Below are 13,433 nucleotides of genomic sequence, written 5' to 3'. Positions count from 1 at the left end.
ACGTTTGTAAGGCACAAAAATCCCCACAGTGCCCGAGAGCAGCGCAGCCTTTAAACCCCAAGGCCGGTTTAAAGGCCGGTTCACAGCAAGGCACGGATGGTGACTGGGGCTGTTGCAGGAACCCCCCGGCGCCGCTGCGGGCGGGGTGCGCGGCTGCTCCGGACGGGGCGGGCGGGCAGCGCGTAACCCCGCAAACTCCGGGGGCCTGGGTAAGCGCCGGGCTCAGCCGGCCATCGGCAGTAGTGTCCCCGCACCACGGGATGTCACTACGGAGCCAGCGGACACCTTTATATTTCGGTGCTTTTTGTAGCCTTCCCTCTGGTGCTGTGACCGCGCGTCACTGAGGGCACCGCTGCCCTCAGCGGGCTCCGGGGCCGCCGAGCGCGCCCCGGCGGCACCGGGCAGGCCGCCCATCACTGGGGTGGAGAAAATTATTCGCTCCTTTTTTGCCTCCCAAGTAACCTCTGCCTCTCGGGCACGGCACCGCCTCCCCACCCCGCCCGGGGACCAAGGGACCGGGACGCCGCTGCCGCCCGGGGGCTGCGGGCAGCCGGGCCCCGGGACCGGACCCCGGGCTGTTGGGGCCGCCCGCATCCAGCCCCGGAGCATCGCGGAAGGAGGAGGGGGGCGAAAGCGGGTTCACTTCCGCCTGGCTGCAGGAACCACAAGCCCCCAGAATATATTAGAATAATAATAATAGAAAGGTCCCCCCCAGCCCCGTTTTTGTCCCCCTGGAAGGAGGGGGTGGAGAGCAGAGCAGCGAGGCTGGCGGCGGGCGGATCGATGTGGAGCCGGTGAGGCACCGCGGCCGGCCCCAGCTCCCCGCCGGCACCGCAGCCGCGGCCGGCAGGACAAGCGCAGCCTCCCCGCGGAGAGGCCAGGGAGAAGGTCTGTGCTTTGCCTTTGTACCTAGCGTGCCCGGCAACAGGCTGTGCCCTGGGCGGGCTCCTGGCAGCCCGCGGCCCCCCTGCAGCCAGCCGGGCATCAAAGCCCAGCCGGGGATCCGTGCGTGGCTGCAGCTTGCGAGGGGCTGCGGATAGCCCCGAGCTCTTTGTCAGCACCCGGCTCTCTTCGGTAATTCCCAAATCTATGCCTTCTAACCGCCCCGACTCCTGTCCTCGGGCTGGGGGTCTGGTTGTTTGAGGCTTCAGGGAGAACTGGCTCCATGGAAAAGGCTCTGGCATGTGCCTGGCAGTGCCGGTTGGGCCTGGATGCCGCGGGACCGGGATGCTGCGGGACAGGGATGCTGCGGGACAGGGATGCCGCGGGACAGGGATGCCGCGGGACAGGGATGCTGCGGGACAGGGATGCCGCGCTGCTGGCTGGCGCTGCAGGCAGGCATAGGAAACCTGGCGGAGGGCAGGAGGGGAGGGGAGGCCAAGGGCTCTGCAGGCTCCTCGTGTGAGACACCGGCGAGCCGGGCTGCTTGCCCGCTGGGCCGAGTTGAGCGCCATAGATTGCACCTTCCCATGCCAGATGCACCTTCAGTGACTTGCCATTTAAATATCTTAAGATCATTGCGTTTCACATATTAAACATTTCCCAACTTTTAGCTTGTTATTTTTAATCTTAACACCTTGAATTCCAGAGTGCTTTGATGCCTCAAACCTGTACACTGGTAGCTGAGCATTGTACTTTGGAAATCCTGCCAGAAGTCTGCACAATTTAATATTACTTTAATGTATAGCAATGTATAAGGGAAGTGATTTGCTTAAGACTAGTGAAAGCCTGGGGAAGAAAAACCCTGCCCTCTCATTGCCCTGTGCCTGCACTTCCCCTTCCAATTCCATTCCTCTTGCCCCTTTTTTCCAGCCAGAAGTGTGACACCTAGAGTTGTTTAGGAGCTACTTGCCCTCCTTTCGGAACCTTTTACAGGAACTATGGTCACAAGAGGGAAGAAGAAAAGTGAGTGTTCACTCTAAAGAGACTCTAATCCAGAAATTAAGGTATGGCACAGAAGGAATAAGCTGCAGTAAGCTAAAGCAGTCTGAGAGCTGAAAAAAATAAACAACTGGTCCATCTGTCATCTTGCTCATTTCCTTTCATGAAGTCTGAAGGTGCATTGAAAACAGTTTAAAGATCATGTTCTGAATTAAGCTCCTAACTTATATGTGAGAAAGTGGAGTGACTTCTCAGGGGTCCTGCAGTCACAACCTCATTTAGCATCCAGCTGGGGTGAAAGTGTCTTGTGGTATGGTTAGTTGTGAAGAGTTTTAATAATGGGCTGTAGAACAAAGTTATTCTTCTGCTTGTGAATCTGCAGAGGAAGGGAAATAATCTTCTTTGATTCTGCTTCCCTTTGAATAATTTATTCTAAGTTCTCTTCTGCATGTGATGTAACTTGAATTTGTGGTGGGGACAGGATGCAACTCTGCCTTCTTGGTCAGCTGGAGAGGAAAGTGCTACCTGGTTAGGAGGTTCTACAAATCTGCTGCTGTAACATGGTTGACAGCTGCAATAGCATGGTTAACTCTAATTCTGCTGTGTATTTTCCCTGTAAACTGAGTAGTCAGTTACACTCAAGTGTGAGCTTGGGATTTATACCACAGAAACATTTACCTTAGCACAGAGACAAATGGGTAGAAGTAAAAGTAGTAAAATATTAACTTTGGATTATACTATTCAATGCAAAGATGTCAGAACAAGTGCGAGGTGCTTTCCCTGTGAATGGAGTTCAGTTCTGAAAGATAGAAGTACAGCATGGTGGTGCACAGGATGGTACAGGTAGAGCCATCCCTCTGCCATAGGCAGCAGTGATACAGAACATGAATCCTTCTGTATCTGTTGTCTGATGTAGATGTTGAAATTGCTGAGATTTCATTTGGTCTGTAAAAACTAGGGTACCACGTCACCCAAACCCCTTACCAGCAGCTGTAATGGTATTTGAATGCTGTTGTGTGGATTTCTCTTTAAAACAGGGTTTACTCTCCAGAAGCCAGGGAAATCTGAATATTTATCTGCATTAGCAGAATGGTATTAAATGCAAAATCCTTAGCTGCCATGAATATTTATTCTTATCTTAGCTGGCTTCAAACTGCTTCTCTGGCCGATTGCCATCCCTGAAGGTTGTTTTCACAGAGGTTTTGGAGTGGACACTCACACGCTGATACACCTCCAGATTTCATGTTCCTTGATATTTCTAAACAGATTGTCGGTAGTTGGCAAACAACTACATAAAAACAGTCAGTGAAGAAAGTATGGGCCCAAAAATACCTTTGGGCATCAATAGATATCACTTTAAATCATCAGATCATAACTAATTCAGCATATGTAAATACCCTCAGTCTCTCACAGTGCTCTCTTAAGATTGAGTGCCTTGAAATTATCCTCCTAGTTGAAGCCTTAACCCTTCAGATAGAATAAGATTCATTTTGAGATCCTATAAGATTTCTTTTTTTTGAAAACTCCCCAGTAATCTTTCTTTCAGTGCATCATCTTCTAGAAGGTTTCACAATGGAACCAGGGTTTGTAGTCACAGGTCTGTTGAGCACAGCAGGGTATGTATAGAATCTCCCTGGACACATTGAGTCCATGATGGATGAAGTGTTCATTGAGTGCACTGGAGGTTTCTGAGTGTAGAGTTCTCCAGTGTGGGTGCTGGCCCTTGTGGATATTTTGTGGGTAGTGCCATTATTTCTTTTAGCTGAGTACTGGCAGCCTGTCCCCATTCTTGATCAGTGCAGAGGGTCAGTTTAAGTATTATAGAAATACATTAATATTTACTAAGGACCTATGGTCTGGTTCCAAATTTACCCAAGAAAAATCACACAATAATTTAGGATGAATGTGACTTGATATAGTCCAACCTGCTGCTGAAAGCAGGACCAATTTTTAGCAGATTCCTCAGGGCTTAGTTCAGTTCAATTAGCAATAGGTCCAAAACCAAATATCCTACAAGCTCTGTGATGCAATTTCAGTGTTTGACCATCCTCATGAAAAAAAAAATAATCTAATCAGAATTCCCCATGTTTCAGTTTGTGTCTGTTACCTTTCACTGTACACCTCTTGGAAGAGTCTGGTTCCATCTTCTATACCTTCTTGGTAGGTAGAAGTATATATGTAAATAGGTTGATATATAGAGAGAGTGAGGATAGAAGAGATGTGAAAAGGGCCTTTTCATAGCTGCTTTGCATTACAGGCAGCTTTCCTAAGGCTAAGATCTTCCATGTGGGTTACTCTGATGTGAAGTAAAGATGGTCACAGCTGTAGCCTTGCAATGAACCTGTCTCCTAAATCCTGCCTTTGAATGCAGCATTAATATGACAGACTGTGGACTGTGTCACTGGACTGGATGAAGTGCTGAATTAATGTGTCCCCTTTTCTACCTGTGGGGTTTTCCAGGAGCTTCTTGCAGTTTCAGTAATGAAACCCATTTGTTGGCATGTTTTTTCCCCTAAGGCATTAATTTGATTTTGGGATGGATCCATCCTGTCATATTTGTATGGTGTAAGACATTTCCTTCCCTGACACCAAGTGTGCCCCAAGCAAAGTCACTGACCAGTGTCAGCAGTTTCCCAAATTTTAAACCTTGGGTACCATCAAGTGGCAGCATTATTTATTTGCAAGGCAGCTTGTACCCATGGGCATCAAACACTGTGGAGTTATAGATTTCTGTGGGAAAGGGAAAGGGAAAGGGAAAGGGAAGGTATGGATCATCTGTGCTGGCCTCACATGTCGCTAGGTCTCATAGACAAGGGCTTTGAAACAGCGTGAAGCTGTGTCAGGAGAGGTTTAGGCTGGATATTAGGAGAGATTCTTCACCAGGGGGTTGGGCACTGGAACAGGTTCTTCAGGGAAGTGGTCACAGCTCCAGCCTGACAGAGCTCAAGAAGCCAACGTTCGATTTGGACAACGTTCTCAGACACATGGTGGGGTTACTGGGGTTGTTCTGGACAGGGCCAGTTGGACTTGATGATCCTTGTGGGTTCCTTTCAACTCAGGAAATTCCGTGGTTCTATGAACATGTGTCAGCCAAAGCAAAACAGAAATTAAATTGTGTAGGAGATAAAAACACCTTTGTAGGTGAAATAAAGGATAATGCCCTCTCCTAAATACACCATTTATGAGTTCTGAAGTTGAGAAATTTGTATTTAACTTTTGCCATCCCTCCCAAGTCCTGGACCACTGCTCCTTTCTCTTACATTGTTGTTAGGTAGTATGGAGTTCATGAATAAAACCTTTTCCAATAGGCTCAAGCAGGTTAATGCACTTTGATGTACACAATGGTGGTGTATTAAAAAGTCAGTGAAACACTGATTGAATTTTCAGTAACAATTTCGGTTCTAGTCCATAATGGCTGATTTGTGCAGAGGTTAGCAGAGAGCAATAATCAAACAATGTCTCTTACATAATAAGACAGAGGATCAGCTGGAAAAACTGACCTGCTGTCTGGCAGTTGGTGTGAATGTTTTATTTTCATGGTAGCATAAGGACTGCAATATTAGAGTAGGTCTGAAGATCACCTGCTCTGCTGTTCTAGCCTTATATGACTTGTCCTGTGTGGCTCAGGTGACAGTATAAAGACCATACAACAGGAACTTTCTGGTCAGTTCATTTCCCCACATTATAGCTCCTTATCAATTATCAATTATCCTTACCCTTATCAATTCAAGATGCTTTCCAGCAGCAGTTATAGTAAATTCCACAACAGGCTATCTAGGGAGGATGCAGCATCTTCAGTAAGATGTAAGGGAGTAAGAAAGCAAGCATTGCTAAGGACATAAGTATTCAAGTGGGGGACTGAGGTCTTCACCATCAGTTAAACATTGCTGAGAGCTTCTCTTTCACACACAGGTGGTCACTCCTGAATGTCTGCAGGACAAGCTCTCTTCCCTGCCCACCTCCCAGCCCTTGCCATCAAAAACATCCCTTTCATCCTAGCTGGGTGAATGTACAGCACAGGGCTGATGGGGAGGGTAGAGCTTGTGACACTGCAGCTTTTCTGCCATACTAACTAGTTCACAATGTGTAGGGTGTGGAACAAGCAAAGCATGGGAGAGGTTACCATTTCCCTCTTTCAGGATGCTGGAGTAGATACACAAATACATAAAAATATGGGATAGAGCAGGGGAAAAGATATGTGTAGAAATACCAGTTTGTAATTCTATGGAACTCAATAGGAGTTTATGCCCTGGTCTTCAGTTTTGCTCTACACCTAACCTTTAATGTATCTAATCAATCTTCCCATTGCTCAAGGGCCTCATCTAAGTTTGATTAGCCATTTTAAGGAAAACAGTTTATTGCTGAGTAACAATGAATCACAGCCTTCAGATTAAATTAAAAGTCAGGAAGACCCAAAAGCAAAGAAGGCATTAAGATCTCTGACCTCTGGAAGAAGCCCTGGAAAGGCTGTTACTGAAGGAGCCTTCTCTGCTCATCCTCACAAGCTCCTGCAGCAGGACTCCCAGACCAGTGGTACTCTTTGGAAAACACCTTGGCAGGACAAACTTTTCTGAGAAAGAGGCTGTAAGTACAGGAAGATCCCCATTTAGAGCTGAGGTCACAGGACTGTTATCAGCTGATTTGGATTCTGTCCCAAATTCTCCTCTTGCCCTGCTGTGAGAGACTGGATTTTTCACTTAACCTACCTGCACTTTGCATCTTCCAGATAGAAAACTATTTTTATTTATCTCTTTGAGATCTCTATAAAAAGGATGCTATGTATCATCCTCACTCTTTACAGTCAGCTAGAGGCAAATCATATAAAAGCTCTGTAAGTGCAGCACATTTTGGCCTGACAGGTCTGTAATGACCATTTCACTGGGACTCCTTAATAGCTGCAAAACTGAAATGGAATATCCTCCTCTTGCATATTCAGAAAGGCACTTGAGACAGGTGTCTGCCCAGGCCATTGTCCAGCACAGAGTGCACTGGAGGAGCACATACCCACATGAGGTTTCATCAGTGTGGGATTTCATTTCTGCCATACCACCTGCAAATCGTGGCAGCCATGTGACAAATGGGGCAGGAGCCTTGGGGTTATTTTGTGGGGCTTTCCCATAGGATCAAAGAAACTGCCCTTTTCATTTTCAGATTAGTGCTTATATTATTAATTAATGAAGAGGGGAGATAAAGAGGTCTGTTGGCTTTGCCCCTCTTTAATGTTTATCAGGGGAAAAATTATACCTTGAAGACCTGTTTATTTTAAGATTTTTTTCTCTGCTAACAGCTAACAATGTTTACCACTGATCTCCCCAGTGATGGCTGGAGTGTCTTTGGCTCTGAGCCTGCACAGGAAGAATAAGGGAATAATAAGCTAAAGGGTTGTTTTTGGAGGATTTTTGATAGTTGTTTGTTTTCTTCATTACGTGTTCGAGGCTTGTTTCCATGAGAAAACTCTAGGTAACCACAGAACTGAGGAAATTCTATTATCTTGGGAACTGAGGAGTGGAAGATGAGAAATATGATGGAGAGCAGATTTGCAGGCAAAAAACTGTTAATGTTTTTACAGAACATCCAGTACTTGCCTGCAGTGCTTTGGCTACAGTGTGGATTTTTTCTGTAGACCACCCCAATGGAATTTGAGAAGAATAAATTAGATATTAGAGAACATTTTAAAATAATACTTTTACAGTCACATCCCTACTCTGGCTATGAATATACATCATGAAAGCAGTGTAAAATATTTCTGTAGTGTTTTACTGCAATGTTTATGTTTGTCTTCCTTCTTTCACTCATTCTCACTCTGTGATGAGTGTAAGAAGTCTTAGTGCTAGCAGGGCAAGATGACACTTCCTCTCCAGCACAAGTTACTATAATTCTTCTTCTACCTCTCTCCTTTTAGAGCCACTAAGGAGATACCTGCAGCAGTGGAAAGTTCTTGCCCCAAAGGTAGAGTCAAGAAATGCTATTTGATTTACATTTTCTCTCTGTTAAACAACACTGAGTGTTAAGCAGAGGGTCTTTTCAGGGGCAAAGTTCCTGTGGCAAGATTGTAAATTCTCATTTGGTCTAGTTTTTAGAAATTCCATCCCCAGAAGTATCCGGAAGAAAGTTCAAAGAAAATTGAAATTCTTGAAGCCAAACAGTTCAGAAAATTAAGCCTTAAGCAGCTCTGCTCAAGATTACATAAGGAACCAGCTTTTAGTCCCTCCCCTTGGTGTTTTTTCACAGTTCATCGATCAACAACTGCAAAATCCTCAGGCACCTTTTGAACACCTCGTCCAGGAAGGGACCCTCATAATTCAGTGGAGTCCAGTGATCAGGTGACCCAAAATATCTTCCAGTTTATTCAAAAATTTTCCTTAATTCCAGGAAGTTTCTAGAGAATTCATCATTTTCAGGTAGTTCATAGAGAAGGAAATGTGCTGATCAAGATACAGGAATAATTATTTGCTTTAACTGTTCAGATATGGCTTCTTGAATTTTCCAGTCAAGCTTCAGAATTACTGGTATTTATTCAAGTAAGATGATGAGATGACTTATTTTCAGTTGGCAATTAATACATTGGCTTTAGGGAATGAAAACTGTGTTACATGAGAAACAAGAACAGCAACATCAACAAAAGATTTTCGTCTGTTCCTTGTGCCAGTCTGTGTTGTGTGTAAATCTGTAATTCTCAGCTGCCTTACCATCAACCATGTCTGGAATCTGGGGTGTGCCTGTGGTGTGGAGTGCCTTGCCTTTGCTGGCTCCTTGTGGGGAGAACAGCTTGGGAAGCTGGAGGCTGGCTGAGCCTGCCAAGATCCATTCTAGGGAATCCATGGCACTGTCACCACTGGAGCTTTGCACTTTTCACTTGGAATGAGGTTGACCATCTATTGGGCACCCTGCAGATTTTTAATACCAGCTTTGTTTCAAAAGTTCCCATCATGGGGATTTCAAAGGGATCCAGGCAGGTGAAGCCATGATTGCAATTTTCTAGAGTAAGTGCAGTCCTGAGGAGGAGGTATGTGGGCACACAATATGTGTGTGGATTGGTTTAACTCATCTTTAATCCTTTAGGTTTGGGAGTGGATGTAAAACCCCCTTTTTTTTTTTCCTTCCTGTTTCTTGGATGGAGGGGTAAAAAAAGAAATTATCTCTGCCATTCTGTATCTTTCTTGCAGAGAGCTTGTGAGGTAGTAGGGAATCTCTCAATTAATGTGCTTTATGTTTTTTCAAAGATGGGGTTCTTCCTCAAGGTTTTCCAGATCTGATTTGACTGATGATATGATGAGTAGACTTGAAGCATTCCCTTGATGGTCAATAAACAGGAAACAAATTCAGCTGGGGATCCCTGTCCAAGGAGCACAAAATACGAGGAATACAGAGTCACATTTTCAGAAATCTGAAGTTAATTATTAATTTATTATTTCAGAAATCTGAGTTAAAACAGCCAAGAAGACAGACATGTAAACACAAAAGGCTTTGTTCATTATTGATGTTAAGGTATCAAACACACATTCTATGAGACTTTATTTAAAGTGGAGCTTACCTGTGTTGTCTAGAAAGGACAAAATATCTTATAAAAGTTTGCATATGATATCCTGAGTCTCACTCTGAACTTCTCTCTGGAGAGTCCAGTCCTCAGCTGCATTTTACTTAACTCTGAGGCTTAAATTAGGAATGGGGTGAAGTTTTGCTTCTTTTGAAATCAGGACAGTCTTAATTTTGAATCCAGGTAAGCATATGGGTTTCATACTCTTCAAACAATTTGAGGAAGAGTTTCCAATTTTCTATTTGGGATTTGCTCTGATTCTCAATGAGAACAGCAGTTTGGAAATCAATGTATATGCTATTTGTGCTTACAAGAAATTACAGTTGTAATTGCTCACAAAATTAGAAGGAATTTTAGGAAAAAAAGGTCAAATTTTAGGAGCTCTTAAGTAATTTGTCCAAAGTGTTTTAACATATGTGAACAAAGACTGTTAATTTCCTTTTGTTATGTGTGCAAAGTTTAAATAAGGTGCTTATGGAGTGCAAGTAGTTACAAAGGAGATAGATTTCTTTATTGCTTGCCTTGTTTGTGAAATACATTTTATGTCATGAGGCACCGATTACCTAAATTAGAAATCCCAAACAATGGTGTTGTCTCATTTGGTAGGAAGCAGAGACTGTGTGGACAACTGAAAGCTTGCTTAAAGGCAATCTGTGACCCACTCCATACTGTTCTTATGCTAATGTGAGAATGGGTGTCCTGGTCACCATCTGCTGTCCCTGAGGTTCCGGCCTTGGGCACTCAGAATTGGTTTGCTTTATTAATGCTAGGCCATTCAGAACAGCAGCAGTGCATTTGTTATAGTCTGTGAAATCAGAAGTTCCAATTGTAAGCATACAGAGATAACTGTCACTTTTAATAATTCACTCAAACATGATAGCCACCACTTTTTCCAACCTCTCAGGCAGAGATGCCATCTTTCAAGCTGGAGCTACCTTCAGCAAATTCAACAAAGGCCTCTCTGGCTTTTCAGGGTGATAGGGTTTTACTTCCTTGGAAGGTCGTTTCATTAGGTACTGGATGGATTTATTAGTTACTGGATGGATTTATTGTCTGGCTCTGCATTTTAACTTTTGCAAATGCCCCCTGGAGAAACAGAATAGTACCTTGATATAAATAAAAAATTAATAAATAAGACATACAATGTGATTATTTTTAGAGGGGCTAAAGGGCTGGGTTATCAAATATCCTCAACTAGTCTAATTAAACCAGTTGAGATTTAAAGGACCCCATGCATCAGTTTTGCCTAAGCTTGTTGTCAGGACAAATGGCTACGATCTCAGTTGTAAGTACCTAATAAAGTCTCATGGAATGGTGATTCTGTTTGTGCTTATTAGCTATATGGTTCTTCCTTTGGTGTGCATGGCTAATTAGAAAACAATTCCTTACGTTGCTCATTGTGGAGTTCCCCAGGTACAAGTCAGGATAGTTGAGCTGGTAGGCAGCAAGCCATGTATGTGCTCCTGCCCTGCTGGGCCTGCAGTGTGGAAAGGGGCAGAGCACACAAAGTTCAGAACCTGCACATCTCCTGCTTTATCCCTGCCACGGGTACAGGGCAGTTCCTGAGGTGACACCAGTCCACAGCCTTCCCTAGGAAATAGAATCGTGGCTTCCTTCCATTTTCCAGGTGAGGGAAGTGGGACATGGCTAATGTTGTGCCTTGTGTCCCCAAGCCTGCAGCAGCACTGGGAGCATTGGGGCTGTGCCAGGTTCAGCCCCAAACTGCCCACACTGGGCGTGCAGGGGGAACTGGAGGTGTTCAGGTGTGGGGAGGCAGTGAGGCTGTGTGAACAATGGGACAGGCTGTGGTCTCAGCTGATGTCAGGCTTTTTGTGGTGTCCCAGTAAAAGAGCATTTTATGGCAGAATGGGCATGGAACAGGTCCCCCAAGGCTGTTGGGTGATTAAGTGAGAGTGTAATTTTGGGGGTTGACTCTCCTGACTCTTAATTGCTCTGATCTGCATGCAGAATTTATTTATGATGACCTCTGTGATGAAAAAAATGAGCCAGTTGCCTAATAAGCAATACAGCCAACAGGGAGAACAACTTTCAGCAGCTACTTTTGTCCCCTCCCTTGCCTCCAGAGCTTTCTGTTGTTTCTTTCAGTTATGGCTGAAGGAGACAAGTGCTCCAGGGCCAGGGAAGATGAGAGTTAATTACACTGTGGAACGGGATTGTTGCACAGTGCTGGTTCTTTCCCATCCTTGTCTCAGGTGCTTTGGAGTAGAGCAGAGCCAGCAGAGTTCTTCAGAACTATCCTTTGCTTATTTTGGAAGCACTGGAAATACAAAGCTGAACCTCTTTCCCTTAAATGAAGACAATGAGGAGCAGGCTTCTTTTTGGTGTCAGCATTGTGAAAGTCGTGCCAAGATCAAGTGAAATTCACCTCAGCAGAGGTGGATCTCATGTGTATAGTTTAGAAAGGAGAGTAACAGTGTGTGCACTCCATGAAGTTTCTGGGTGAATCTGTATTTCAGTAGTTTTTGCTGTAAAATCTAGAAGGAAGTCCCTGAGACATGCATAGGGGAAAAAATATTTGTATCTCGAGGATGAAGTAGAACATTAGGATATGGAAGGTTGTCCTAGAAATCACTCTGGGTAATAGAATCACAGAATCCATCCTCCTTACTTTCTGAGTTCTTGTTTAGGACACTGTCTTAGTGGAATGTTGGTGTAAAACAGAAGTGAAGAAAGGGGAGATGGGGCATTCTACAGAATAATGGGGGGAAAGCTGACAACAGTGTCGCCTTTGGCTCTGCTCATTTGAAGTGCTGAACTTGGGCAGAGATCTGAGTACATAAGATGTGCTTACAGATATCTGGCTACTCTTTGGTTTCTCAGTGATTGAGGATAATCAAATCTTTGTGAAATAGAGCCCTTCCTGACCAGAGGAGTGTTGCCCGGCTGTTACAGGGGCTGCTGCTCTGCCAGCTGCACACGTGGAATTGTTCAGCATGTAGGTGCATCTGCTTATGTATGTGGTCCTATGGAGTCATGCAGAGCTAGTGAGAGCATTGAACCAGGTATGACAGGTTCAGAGTCCCTCATCTGTCAGGACAATTTCGTCTCACATCAGGGACAAGTGTTAGAATCTGTCACATTTCAGTTTAGTACAATAATCTCTGGGTTTGCCTGTCCTGATTGGAAAGGTTCCCATTTAAATGTGGATGATGCTTCAGAATGATTTTGCTGCATTAAAATACCAGAATAGGTTTGTTTTTCACTATAAAAGGCACTGAATTACTGAAGTTTCATAAAGTGCCATGGAGCAAAACAGTTGTCTTCTTATCATGTCTTGTATGTAATACCTTCAGGTCACACAAGCTGGGACTGAAGAGTATCTGCAGGGCATGTGGAAATGCACAGGAGAGAGGACTTTAAGAAATGTTTATCATCTGGGATGCCAATCTCTTTTAGTGGTTGGAAGAAAAATTCTGCTCTGCTTGTACCTTGCCTGTACACTCTGATAATTACAGCAGTACATGGTGTGAAACAGTAAACCTTTCAAGTTCTGGTGTTCTTACTTGGTTCTTCTCTTGACAGAAATGATACTGACAGGGTTGATTGAACACTTTTGAAATATGTTTTTAGTTTCTTCCCTAGAAATAACATGTGCCACTCCATTGGAAGATAAGTGACAGCAACAACTCGGTTCTGATGTGTGAGGGAAATCAGAAATGACCAGAAGCAACTATTGTTAGAAATGAAGAGCTGGTGTCTGCACATGTCAGTGCAGTGTTCCTTATGTTTTCATTGTTGACTGGGTAGGAAAAACAGTCCTGCTAGCATGCTGGTGCTTACACGAGGTGTAGGGATATCTGTCAAAATCTATTGAGGTGCTTTGAGAAGTTGTAAAATAACATCTCTGCAAAGGACTCTGCGTAAGCTCTTGGAGAGACTGCAGCAGTGCTAGACAACCTTCCAAGCCTTTATCACAGCCTGGAAGCCTCCATCTTCAAAAAGGCCCTGTTTTTCTTGGACACAAACAACAACAAGTGAAAGTTTGTGTCTAAAG

At 44.4% G+C, this 13,433-nt stretch overlaps 1 protein-coding gene across 1 annotated transcript in view; it reads left to right on the top strand.

The window, feature by feature from the left end:
- The first annotated feature begins 617 nt into the window (after positions 1-617).
- The window catches only part of PAK3 (p21 (RAC1) activated kinase 3), a 125,749-nt gene continuing 112,933 nt past the window's right edge, over positions 618-13,433 (top strand). The window contains exon 1 of the mRNA XM_077186138.1: positions 618-888. The gene's annotated coding sequence lies outside the window, so the exon portion shown is untranslated. The remainder of the gene's footprint in view (positions 889-13,433) is intronic.

This window comes from Agelaius phoeniceus, chromosome 14 (assembly GCF_051311805.1).
Source record: "Agelaius phoeniceus isolate bAgePho1 chromosome 14, bAgePho1.hap1, whole genome shotgun sequence".
NCBI classification, from domain to species: domain Eukaryota; kingdom Metazoa; phylum Chordata; class Aves; order Passeriformes; family Icteridae; genus Agelaius; species Agelaius phoeniceus.
Note: the sequence above shows the minus strand (reverse complement) of the source record. Positions and strands in the feature narration are given on the sequence as shown.